This window comes from Bombyx mandarina, chromosome 22 (assembly GCF_030267445.1).
Source record: "Bombyx mandarina strain Sakado chromosome 22, ASM3026744v2".
Taxonomy (NCBI): domain Eukaryota; kingdom Metazoa; phylum Arthropoda; class Insecta; order Lepidoptera; family Bombycidae; genus Bombyx; species Bombyx mandarina.
In genome coordinates, this window is record NC_143228.1 from 13897723 (window position 1) to 13911164 (window position 13442).

Consider the following 13442-nt stretch of genomic DNA (forward strand, 5'->3'; position numbering starts at 1 on the left):
TCGTAATAGGAATGATAAAAATGCTCCTGTCAGGTTTGTTTAATGCTTGTTGTTTAATGCGGTCTCTTTTTTACTATTCGTGTTGGAACTACATAATATAGTATGATAATCTTTATAATAATACTTAGTCCTATGCTAAACAATTTTACAAAAAATATTCTAAAAATATTATATCTTAAATATTTTTTGAAGTGAAAACTTCTTTAGAATCGTTGTGATTTCAAACCGGATGCAACGGAAAAAACGACAGGTAAGAGACACAAATACAAAGAATGAGACAGAAATATACATACTATTTAATACAGCGCCATCTGTGAGATTTTTTAATACTAACGTGTGTATGATAGCTCTTGTAGTGAATTTTAATTTAGGATTATACGTGAAATTAAAATATCAATTCACAGAGGGCGCTACCTTACAATTATTTACTAATGAGAAAATTTTACATATACTTAAGACGTTTAGGATAATTGTATTTTAATTTTGGAAGGTTTCACTTCTACCACGTGTGAATTGCACACATTTTGTTTTTTTGTGTTGTAAGCTGGAAGACATCTGTTGCATAAAGGAAATGAAAAGTTCTCATTACTTTAATCTAGATTACAACATCAGTGGCAGCATTTACGCTATGATCTCATAGGAAACTAATCTACACCAACAAAACGTTGAAGAGGAAAATCACACAAAACGTTCTAAAAATCCATTATTAACTTTTAGATGTTTTCCACGTGCAGCTTTTGTGTACGGAGCGGGGACCGAAACATCAAGTTGTCCCATAAAATTGTCGAAGGGAAAAAAATGTAATCGAAGTTCAGCGACGATCGTAACTCCGAACTGTCAGTTACAAGGGTTTTAAGGGCCATAGGCGTTGGAGAAGACGATTTATTTAAGGGTATGGAGATAGGCTATTAGTGGCCTCTTTATATGGTGAGGAGGCACCCCTTTATAAGGTATTATGGATGGTTTGACAAGTTAGTTGATATAAACAATGGAACTGAAATGAAGTTTTGATCGGTACACTATAATTAGATTAGAAGAATATTCTATACAAATTGCATAAATTTACCTTAAAAAAAATTAGGTATTCAACATTAAACACAATTTTATTGTTGCACTACATAACAACAGTACAAAAATATTGTAACACACATAGAATATGGCTGTATGGCTAGAGTCAATGATCTTTAAGAAAAAAAAAACATTCAAAAAAGGAGTATTTTTTTAAATGAGGAGAGTGTGCCAGTTTCATATTGTTTATATATTTGGAAGATCGTATTAATAATATTACAAGGTATGTACTCTTATACGGCTTTCATTTTCAATAGCCCGCCATTTTAACAGTTGTCATGAGTTAAACTGTCACTACTTGACAGATGACAAGTAAAAACTACGCCATTCATAAAAATGGAAAGATACATGCTTCAAAAACGCAGTGAAATTATAAAAAAATATAAAAAATACATAACACTGACTGTTCAACTCAATTATGATTGACGATTTTACGATTTCTGACATCTCGATCGTTTTACAATGACGGGCCACTAAGACATTACCAAAATGTGAATATAACTTTAATAGTGACGAATATTTTGTAAATATTTAGTGATTGACATTTACGTTTCATTTCACACAGAAACGACCAATAGTGTGTATTTTCAGGTCTGGCGGTTTGTTTGACGTTCTTTTCAATTCGCAGTAAAGCAGTTTTTATATGAGAACATTTTGTTCCAGACATATTGACATTACTGATTCGAAATACAAATTTGAAGTCCATAATTTCTTTTTGGCAACTTATCTACACTAATTATTCAAGAGAATTCGATACATCTATGAATGAATCGACTTCGCGAGATGTGAATATTAAATGAACGTATTTTTTTTAAGTACTTTATCTTATACCTATACCCTTAAACGAGCAATTCTTGTATATATATATATATATATATATATATATATATATATATATAATCTGAATCTCGGAAACGGCTCCAACGATTTTCATAAAATTTAGTATACAGGGTATTTCGGGGGCGATAAATCGATCTAGCTACGATTTATTTTCAGAAAATGTTGTTTCATTCGTGTTTTCAATAATCAACTTTATCGATAATCAACTTTAGGACTTTTCCCGACATCTATTGGCGAATAATAATACTATTTTTCTTAATTGAGGGCAACTAACCGCTTTAAAGACACAAAAAGATGGCGTTATCAAAAAAATAAAAAATACGAGCAAAGCTCGGTCATCATCTATAAATATTTATTTTGAAAGGAAAAAAGAGAAGCTTACAAACGTTATCTTATTTGGAAACATGTCGTGATGAACGGGAAATGGAACGCAGAAGGACTTCAACAACAATCAGTCGAGAAAAGATGGAGAATGTTAAAAATGTTTTTAGAGAATATTTTTCCGTTTGAGTGCGGATTGTGATGGGGCGCGTACACACTGTTGAACGTCTATTTTGTAATCTTGGCCCCGCAGGCTTCCTTTTACCAAACGGAAATGTCTGTTCAGTAACTCAATCACGGTTGTTTTCGTTTCTCTCCATCATCTACAATGTGTACTGGATATTCAGTTTATTTCGTCAATTCATTTTTAAGTACAGTAAGTGAGGTATAAATAAAGAAGAAGAAGACATTTAGTAATAAAAATCAAACTCGCAAAATTATAATTTGCGTATTTACTGGTGGTAGGACCTCTTGTGAGTCCGCACGGGTAGGTACTGCCTACTTCTGCCGTGAAGTAGTAAAGCGTTTCGGTTTGAAGGGTGGGGCAGCCGTTGTAACTATTCTTTCAGACCTTAGAACTTATATCTTAAGGTGGGTGGCGCATTTAGTGCCACCACTGCAGTGGCTGCAACGAGGACACGGCGGAGCACACGCTCGCATACTGCCCCGCTTTCGCGGAGCAGCACCGCGTCCTCGTTGCAAAAATAGGACCGGACTTGTTGCTTCCGACCGTCGTGGCTACGATGCTCGGCAGCGACGAGTCCTGGCAGGCGATGCTCGACTTCTGCAAGTCTACCATCTCGGAGAAGGAGGCAGCGGAACGGGAGAAGGAGAGCTCTTCTTCCCTCTTGGCGCCGTGCCGCCGCCGTCGAGCCGGGGGTCGGAGGAGGACGTTTGTCTAGCTCCGGCCCCTATGAGGAGGCAGTCTCCTCCCAGTGATGGTCACGGGGCGACCTAAGGGGGTTGAGGCTGTGCCGCACGCTACCGTCACTCTAGCGCGCTGGCACCAGGAGGACGGGGCGGCGCGTCGGCGGCTGCGGACTGCGATGCGGTCCGCATTTTCGTCGTCGCTGTCGTCGCCGAACATACTGTTGAAGAGCAACCCGGTCGGCGGTGTATCGCGTTCCGACCCGGCAGGCTGGTTCTGGCCCAGCGGGGTATCCCGGAACACCAGCGGCACCGCCCGGGCGGCCTGGTAGGACCGCGTACCGCGGAGACCGACGTCGTTGGTCGTCGACTATCGCTTCGACGACCCGTCGGTCGGGCGTCCTCGGGGTGGCGCCGCGTGTCTGGTTGTAGTGGTGACCGCGGGAACCCCCCTACTCTGACCGGGTTCTGACCCCGGACGGAGATCGGATGTCGGGTGTAAGAGTGCAGGGGAGTCGTTTAGTGGGTGGGTCCTAAAATCCTTGGGCCCGCGATCTGCTCTCAACACCTGCAGATCGTTGAGTCTCACATACCCCGCGCGCCCCCTCGGCGCGGGGACCTCGTAGGAGGTTCGGCCCCCGGCCCGAAAAAAAAAAAAAAAAGGGTGGCGCATTTACTTTGTAGATGTCTATGAGCTCCAGTAACCACTTAACATTAGTTGGGCTGTGAGCTCGTCCATCCAACCAAGCAAAAAAAAAGAAGTAAATACTGGTAGTAATTATCGTTACAGATACTCTAAGTTAGATAACGGAGGCTCACATTCCACTAGATGCTAAATGGACTCTGAAACCTATAAATGGTAATGTGTTTTCTAATTATTAATCCTACAGCAGAATCTAATAATGTTGCGAAACTACACATGTATCGCACAATTAATACGTTAATTTTCGATTTATTTCAGAATATAATGTTGTTATGAATATGTACTTTGTTATGTTTTCTACTTATCTACTCGCTTGAATTGGGCTCTATGAGTACTGTCTTTTTTCAAATTCGACTTTCCTAATTGAATTTTTTGTCCTACGTACACGTAATTTGTCGGCAACTTCGAGAATCGAGTCTCTGAAGTTAACTGGTGCGAGCATGACACAACCATTTGACGTGACCTTTGTTTTGTTCATGTTAATTTCGGAAAATGCGGGGCACTCGATTAAGGATACTTGGGGTCGACATTTCGAGCGATGTCCAATTTCGGAGTCATTTGGAAGGCAAAGCCAAGTTGGCGTCCAAAATGCTGGGAGTCCTGAACAGAGCGAAGCGGCACTTCACGCCTGGACAAAGACTTTTGCTTTATAAAGCACAAGTCCGGCCTCGTGTGGAGTACTGCTCCCATCTCTGGTCCGGGGCTCCTAAATACCAGCTTCTTCCATTTGACTCCAGGAGAGGTTAGAGCCCCGTGAGCTCACCTACGCGCGCTATGCTCGCATAGCCTCTCAAGGCTACCATCTTGGGTAGGCAAAAAAGTATATTTTTTGTAAATTTTATTGGCTGTACACCGTGCCTATACCACCCAGTCAACATGTTATATAAGAATACTATATTTTGATGGAGGAAGTGGGTGATATAACATGTATTTTATCGTTACACATTATATTAAATCTCTAAGAAACTTTTCGTGTGCGAAACCAATTTGATATTGAGCGAGCACTGAGATTTCTCTGTAAGAAAACCTTTTACTTGTTACATTTTTTATTCGATGAACGAATGAGGCCACTTCGAGTGTGGACTTGAAAATTCATCTGCAAACAAATGAAATGTGACTAATTCAATGACCAATACTTTATACTCAGATGAAGGTTTGTCTTTAAAAGATTTTTATTCTCACTTAATGTAGTAGTAAATTTTATGAACGTAAGTTTGTGATTGAAGATTATTTTAATTTTATTTTATAACATTATAACATTATTTTAATTTTATAATAAGAGGCCATTTATGTAAGATGTGTATCGTAGTTCTAGGTCGGTTAGAAATATTCCATCGTGCACACGAAGACATTATAAATTTATTTGCGGTAGGCAGCGGCCTGTCTCTGCGCCTGGCATTGCTGAAGTCCACGGGCGACTTTAACTACTCACCATCAGGTGGGCCGTATACTCGTCTGCCAACAAAGGGCAATAAAAAAAATAAACAAACAAATTTAAACTATACCCCGCAAAGTGCAGAATGTGTAATGTGTCCAATCTTTTGTGTTGCATTACATAGAAACGAAAATACTTTCCGAATCAGTATACGTTTCCAATATGCACTACAATATCTGTTCTTCTTCTACTTTTTCTTCACCTTATCCTACTAGGTGGGGTCGGCACAGCTAATTTTTCTCTCCCATTCTCTTCTATCAGCCGTCATCTCAACACTCCTCTCTCTCTCTCTTATATCGTCATTCACACAATCCATCCATGTCTTCTTCGGTCGATCTCTTCCCTCTCTATACCTCTACCTACACTACAATATCTGTTAACTAGCTAACCTCATGGTGAGTGGCTATCGTCGCTCACGGAATCAGTATGCCTGAAAATATAGATCTTTTTCAAAGAATAACAATGTTAGTTTATTTATCTTTATCTCATTTGTCCGATGACTGAAATAATAGAGGTTATTTCCAAAACAAATATTGACAAAGAAATCACTATTTTCTTGTTAAAGAGTTTAATTCTATCGGACTACAAAGTATATATTTGCATATATATAAATACATACATAATATATTTTAACCATAATAAAATTCTAATACAAGTCAAATTTACCAGTCACGTGTTACCCAACAAATAAGTAAAATGACTCTTAAGTGTTAATCCTGTAATGAACCCGGCACTAACCGTTGCGAGCTGACTACTAATTCACCAAATGGGACGCATTGCGTTGGATATCCCGATTCTTGGAGAAACAAACGTCAACTTTATTCTATAATCGGTAGGGTTTTGTTTCACAATGTCAAATACTTTAAACATCTACCCTCGTGCTTTTGACGATAAAAATTTATGTTTTAAACGAAAATCGCCACCGAAAGCCTTCGCTATGAATAAAATTCCGGTTACCTCCGGCCCTTCGGACCCGATTTAATATTTATACGTGCGACATGTGAGATCGTTACTACGTAACATTCAATCGCCCGAAATTCGGTAACAGCTTTTGAGTTTGGTGTATATATAGTGAAGGTATAGGTAGTGAAGAAGTTCATCAGAAGGCTTATTTTCGGACAGAATCTTTGCGATGTATCCTGAACGAAAATCCTCTTTTAAAATAAATTTACTCTTCGAACATAGAAAATGATAGACTGAATCGAGTGACATGTTTTTGAGTCGAACAATTGTCACACGACTGTTCGTAAAGAAATGAAAGCTATGTTGTAAAATATAATAATAACAGTAACAAAAATAATAATTAGGAACAAATCACGCACGGTTGTCCGGCTCCAATTTAGGATTCCCTGTGTTATGGGTACCAGAAACTCATAAACATACTTATGTATGTTTAAATATATACATATAGATAACAAACCATCAAGACAAAGAGCAAGCAATTCTGTTCATTACACAATGTTTGCCCGAATCGAACCCATGACACTTAGCGCACAGTAAGGAGCGCTAACTACTTCACCACAGAGTCAGATATATTATATTGTTTATAATTGAAAAAAGGCGAACTCTCTTAAATCGGTGCCAAAATGAAAACTAATTTAATAGCGTTTGTGAAAGCTTGCTTGAGTAAAAACGGTTTTTATTACATACAATGACTTAGCTCGAGCTAATTAATAGTGTTACGCCGGTAAGAGTGACTTCATCTATCGCCGAATAGCCGAACGAATATCGAAGGATCTAGTAGCATCTAGAACGTTCGAGAAGGATAACGCCATCTATTGTCAGATACCGGAAACACACAATATTCTACTTGTGTGAAATATTCTCGACGATTCTAGGGATTTCGTCTCAACTATAAAAGCGTTACAGAGATGGCACGCAGTCAGTTAGCAATCGGAGCTACTCAAAGCGAAACAGCAAACGGATCTCCTGAAGCGAAACGGAAGAAGCGAATTGAGAATTTTAAAGTTTGGGTGAAGTGTTTTAAGTGTTCTAAGGGTTGAATACAATTTTAATTTAAACTTCTGTGGAGTTTTATTTATACCGAACCCCAGCGCGTAACAATAGCATAGCTGTCAGTCAATTAGATCAATATCCACACTTCTCGAAACATTGCAAGCTACCTCGACAAAGTGAGATGTTAACTTTTATGTACAAGTCACTTTAAGCATTTTACGTATTTTTTATATAAACAGAAAACCGACGTTTATAATTAATTTTTAATTTTGAGAGCTATAAAACATTCATTAATATTTCTCAAAAAATTCTAGCTCTATTAAATTTAAGTTACGTGTTCTATAAAGGTACTTACTCCCTGTCGAATTGTATTTATTACTTACCTACCTGAATTTAAGCGATAACCATCAACGGGCGCCGCCTAACCAACCCCAAAGCGACGTAACATTTTAAAACTAGACATTACTTCAAAAACCGATTCGAGTATTTTAGTATGTAACATAAGAACACATTTCAAAGTCGACAAAATATATAAAGGAGTGTATTTCACGGTGTGGTAACACCATCTTTTTAGGGAGCCAGTTTCGCTATTTTTTGCAATATAATTTCGGCGGAACTGCGCATTCTTTTTTGCTTACGACGGTATTTCCAGGTGCGGGAGCTCGGAAAAAAAATTGTATGGGTCTACGCAGCTTTGAATGTGGCTCGCTGCCTTTTCAGTTAAAGTATTACGTACATAACTATTGGTCTGAACGATTTCAAAGGCTAACGAATGTCTAGTTACATACTGTAATTAAACACGAAAACTCGCTAGGGATTTGTATAAAAAAAAAATATTTTCACTATTATTTACCTGGCTAAAATGAATGCATTACAATTTAATCATAATAAAGTCGTACATAATCTTCTATATATATAAAAATGAATTGCTGTTCGTTAGTCTCGCTAAAACTCGAGAACGGCTGGACCGATTTGGCTAATTTTGGTCTTGAATTATTTGTGGAAGTCCGAAGAAGGTTTAAAAGGTAGATAAATATGAAAATGCTCGGAATTAAATAAAAATTACAATTTTGTTTTTCCTTTGATGTGTCCTCCGTCGGACAGATTCCTTTTGTTTGTTTTAAGTTTATTTTATACCAAAGCTTAGGTCTTTTATTTATCGATTAAGGCACTACGAATTCTGCCGGGTCAGCTAGTTATATATAAAGTAACCAACCTTAACATTTCTATGATTTCGAAAGTTTTTCTGTAACCAAATGTTACATTTATTAAAACCTTGAAATTATAGGGAAATAATGCAATTATTTTTTCCCGCTAAAAGAGATTCTATTCAAAAATGCACAGCGCTTTTCCGTATACTTACATATGCAAACCTTATTATTCAGCGCAGAACTCGAGAGCACGTTCGATAATTGTATTCATTCTAAACGAAAAATCACATCTGCATGACGCGACTATCAAATACAATTTCTATGCACTCTTTAATATTATACTAGACGATTACCGAGCTTTGTTCGGTTTTTTTTTTGATAACGCCATCTTGTTGTGTCTTTAAAGCGGTTAGTTGCCCTCAATTAAGAAAAATAGTATTATTATTCGCATATAGATGTCGGGAAGAGTTGATTATTGAAAACACGAATAAAACAACATTTTCTGAAAATAAATCGTAGCTAGATCGATTTATCGCCCCCGAAACCCCATGTATACTAAATTTTATGAAAATCGTTGGAGCCGTTTCCGAGATTCAGATTATATAGGTATATATTAATATACATGAATTGCTCGTTTAAAGGTATTATATTATATATATTGTGTTTGATAGAATTGCAGTGAACACAATATGCAGTGTAGGAATAGGATAAAGTATTACGTGACTGAAAGATCATGAGTTAGGGTAGTGAGGTTAACACTTTCCGCGTGATCGCGAGACGTTAATTCACTAATGACATCGATTTTTATTGCTATTCATCAGGAGTTTACATTACTCAATGAAGTTTTGATAATATTTCAAGCAATATTTACCTTGCTGAAATAAAAGTTGTGTTGAGATGAAACTATATTTATTTACTATAGTCTCAACGGTTCAGGCAAAATTATTAGTGGCAAAATTTTTGTGACGTGTGGGAGGTTGTTTCCTTATTTAAGCTAACAAAGCAATAGAATAATCGTGACAGCACAAACTAAGCTATCTTATCGACTCAACTAATATTAATGGTATTGGAACGCTAACCGTCTAGTCATAGTGCCGAATTTGCAATGCACTGTTTTGGCGCTTACGCTCATCTTTTGGATTTTTATGAAACTAAATTTGTTGTAAGACAAAAGCCCGGCATTGAAATAAGAACTAACAATTTTTAATTACACTGTACCTGTAATAAAAACGGAGGTAGATAGATAAACTAAATCTGAGATCTAGAACTTTCCAGACTGATTAAATTATAGCTTTAAAATCACTTTGGAAAATCATAATTTCTTTGGGAAAGTAATTAATTCTTTATAAGGATTCGGTTTTTAGACGAGGCATATTTTGTGTGTTTTCTGTTGAAAAACTTGTTGTACTCACGAATAAAACCCGCAACGTGCAAACAGCTTTACCTGCAAGATGAAATAAAGTTGTAAAAACTTAATATGACATCAATACCCCCCGCATCAATACAAACCTGCAAAATTATAATTTGCGTAATTACTGGTGGTAGGACCTCTTGTGAGTCCGCGCGGCTAGGTACCACCACCCTGCCTATTTCTGCCGTGAAGCAGAAATGCGTTTCGGTTTGAAGGGTGTGGCAACCGTTTTAACTATAATTGAGAACTTAGAACTTATATCTCAAGGTATGTGGCGCATTTACGTCGTATATATCTATTGGGGTCCTGTAACCACTTAACACCAGGTGGTCTGTGAGCTCGTCCACCCATCTAAGCAATAAATAATACCAAACATACAAAAATAATCTATACCTTTGTGGGATTTTATACGAGTGAGTCAGTTTCGCGTAATTGTTGATGGCGCTTCTAAAAAGTTTTTGTCATAGCACCGTCAACCCATGAATATCGTACAAGTACTTTGTGGATGTTTTTCATACATATAGTCATCGCCGATAGTGCAGTGCGACCGGCTTTCATTGGTATAATATACAAAAAATGAATTGCTGTTCGTTAGTCTCGCTAAAACCCGAGAATGGCTGGATCGATTTGGCTAATTTTGGTCTTGAATTATTTGTGGAAGTCCAGAGAAGGTTTAAAAGGTAAATAAATATGAAAATGCTCAGAATTATATAAAAACAAACAATTTTGTTTTTCCTTTGATGTGTCTTTTATTTATCGATTGAGGCACTACGAAGTCTGCCGGGTCAGCTAGTTTACAATAAAATTAAAAACCACGCAATTCTCTGACCATTGAATTGAGCTTGAAATTTAATTTAACACACACTAAAGACATCTAAATAATTAAATAATTAAATAATTTCCTTGAGAAAGCACAGGATAAAATAAAACAGGATAAATAAAAATAACAATTTTGTTTTTCCTCTGATGTGACCCCCTCTGACGGATTCCGTTTGTTTGTTTTAAGTTTATTTTATACAAAAGTTTAGGTCTTTTATTTATCGATTGAGGCATTACGAAGTCTGCCGGGTCAGCTAGTATACAATAAAATATACTGACGACTCTTCATAATAACAAAGCTAATAATCCAAGTGGTATCATGCGCTTATTGTCCATAGTCCATTTGTCTTATTAACATCAACGGATAGTGGATCGTCACGATAAGAATATCACGGCCCTCTAAAAATCCTAAGTTCAAACCTCAATTGCAATCGAAAGCCACTTCTTTGCCTGCAAATTGGCATTCATGTTTTAGGTAAAAATACCTAGAACGGTGGCTTCATGCTACAATATGTTTTAGCAGTTTTCAAGATAATTAATTCATACTATAATTTGACGATAATAGTACTATGGAAACATAATAGGAGATGATAATAAATAGTAGCTAGAGAATGACAAGAGGAAGAAATAGCCCGGCTAATATTCGCGTATGTACGCGAAGGACGTATTGTAAGCTCGCATGGGTAAGTTACTATTATCCTGCTTGACTCTGAAACGAAACAGCTTGAAGGGAGGGACAGATTTAATATTGAACATTTAAATTTAGAAATCGCTCTCATGTCTTGAGGTGGTGTCAACCTTTCACATCGTGTCTATAGACTGGTAGCCGCTTTGAAGGTAGGTCATGAAAACGAAAATAAAGACACAAGTGGAAAACAAAAGAAAACCCTTGGAGGGTCGAAGTGTCGGGGAACAGTTTACGCAGCTCCTAAAAAGTAAGATAAGATAAGAAGTTTAATAGCTGAAAAACCTATTATCACAGTGGAACTTCTAATGGTTGGTCATTGTAACATAATTATATTATTTCAACTTTAGCGGTAAAAATAAAATAAAAAATTAATCTAAAAACTTTTTTACGTTGAAGACGTCTTCATAACTAACTTAGTCATGATAATATATATGCGACGATCAATATATAAATTCTTAAGTGGTTTTAAAGTTGACATAGCCGTTATGTTATTGAGACCTAGACCTCATGTCTCAAAATCGATAGCGGCCTTCACGCTGTGATATATGATATGATTTCGTTTATCCAACTATGCAAAAAAGAGAGAAACAACAATAGGCTTTAAAAATTTCATATTTCATAGTCAAATTATTTTAAGCCTCCTTACTACAACGACCTTTTTGCCAGACTGCCATAACAATTTTGTACTAAAGTTACTGAAATAAACAAGAACCCTTTTGTGTTTTTCGTTTGCGCGATAACTTACACGAACTATTCCCGACATATATTTATGATAAAAATTATAGTTTGCATGAGTTTTTGGGATAACCTCAGAGTTCGCGTCGATCAATCAAATTGATCCTAAATTTATCGTTCCATAAGACTAAACAAAAAACAGAGTAGATATTTATAAGCAAAAACGCGAGCAAATTGGGCTCAAATAGATCAAATCGTGAATTTCGCCGCTGAACTTGAGAAATTAAATCTTGTTTTTAGGTAATCAGCATCAGCTTATAGACGTGTACTGATGAACAAAGGCCTGTTGGAGGGCTCTCGCCACATTCTAGGGTGGTTCCGTGACCTTTTCCAGCTGGACTGTTTATCTTGTGGGAGGTTTCCTCCGACGCTGCACGTTTTAGTGCGCGGAGCATTTGAGAGCATTTGAGCCCCAGTATCCATTTGTTATGTGCCCTGCTCTCTGTCAGTTCGACTTGACAATACTTCAGCAATATGCCATTAACCATGGACCTTCTACAAAACCATAGTCCTTTACATTGCTCTTTGGATTGAGGCTGCTGATAAAGGTCCATTATCAGCGACCACGTCTTGGTACTGTGGCAACAAAAAGCTGATCAAACTTTCAACTTAGAAGCTACAATATTTTGATATTTGGACCTACTTAAATGAACAGTTTGCCCCAGGTATTCTTTATTATTATTTTTTATCCTTTAACCGTTTTGGGCCTATTAGTGAATATTGCATGAGTGTGCTTCGGTATTTATACTCGAGTCTATTACATATGCCGATTATAGCACTACAGGCCAGTTCCAGTTTTCGATACCAAGTAGCCATCTTTGGAATGGTCTCCCTTCAATCAGATCTTTCACATCCATTTACGGTATTTCTTGACTGCTCTCACTTGTTCTTCTTCAAACGAGATACGAAAAGAGTTATAATGGCCATCAGTTTAGATATGTCCTTGGAATTTTCAATGTCTGTGAGAGTTAGTAACTATTTACTCAAATTTAGATGAGATGTGATACTCGTCTGCCTATTACAGCAATAAAATAAACATCATTTGTTGTTGGAAGATCCAAAAATTTTAAGCCAACAATGCGCACCACATTCTCAGAGATAAACGGTTTTACTACACTAACTGCAGCTAAAATTCTCTTTTCACTGTCGACGTTTGATAAAACAAAACAAACATCTACAAATTAGCCAAAAACACTCCATCGCCAAACATTGGCATGTTCCCAAAACTGTTCCTGAAAAACTACATCTGAATTTCAGATAGGGGACGTCTGCGTTACTGAAATGTTTTGCCACATTACCTATTCACATTTACGAGGACAACTGGCTCTTATACCCTCGGAAGAGGGCTCATTTTAATCTAAACGATGATAGGTAATTGGCTGAACACTCGGCTGGACTACATTTTCATTTTCCGTGGATAGAACGAGAGCTATTACGTAACAAGTTGA

At 37.2% G+C, this 13442-nt stretch overlaps 1 protein-coding gene across 6 annotated transcripts in view; it reads right to left on the bottom strand.

Moving 5' to 3' along the window:
* Positions 1-13442, bottom strand: part of Grip (Glutamate receptor interacting protein) — a 313660-nt gene that overhangs the window by 99991 nt on the left and 200227 nt on the right. For 2 of the 6 annotated variants that reach the window (XM_089737189.1, XM_089737190.1), the window contains exon 3: positions 9754-9785. The exons of the other annotated variants lie outside the window; for them this stretch is intronic. The gene's annotated coding sequence lies outside the window, so the exon portion shown is untranslated. The remainder of the gene's footprint in view (positions 1-9753; positions 9786-13442) is intronic. 6 annotated transcript variants of the gene reach the window in all.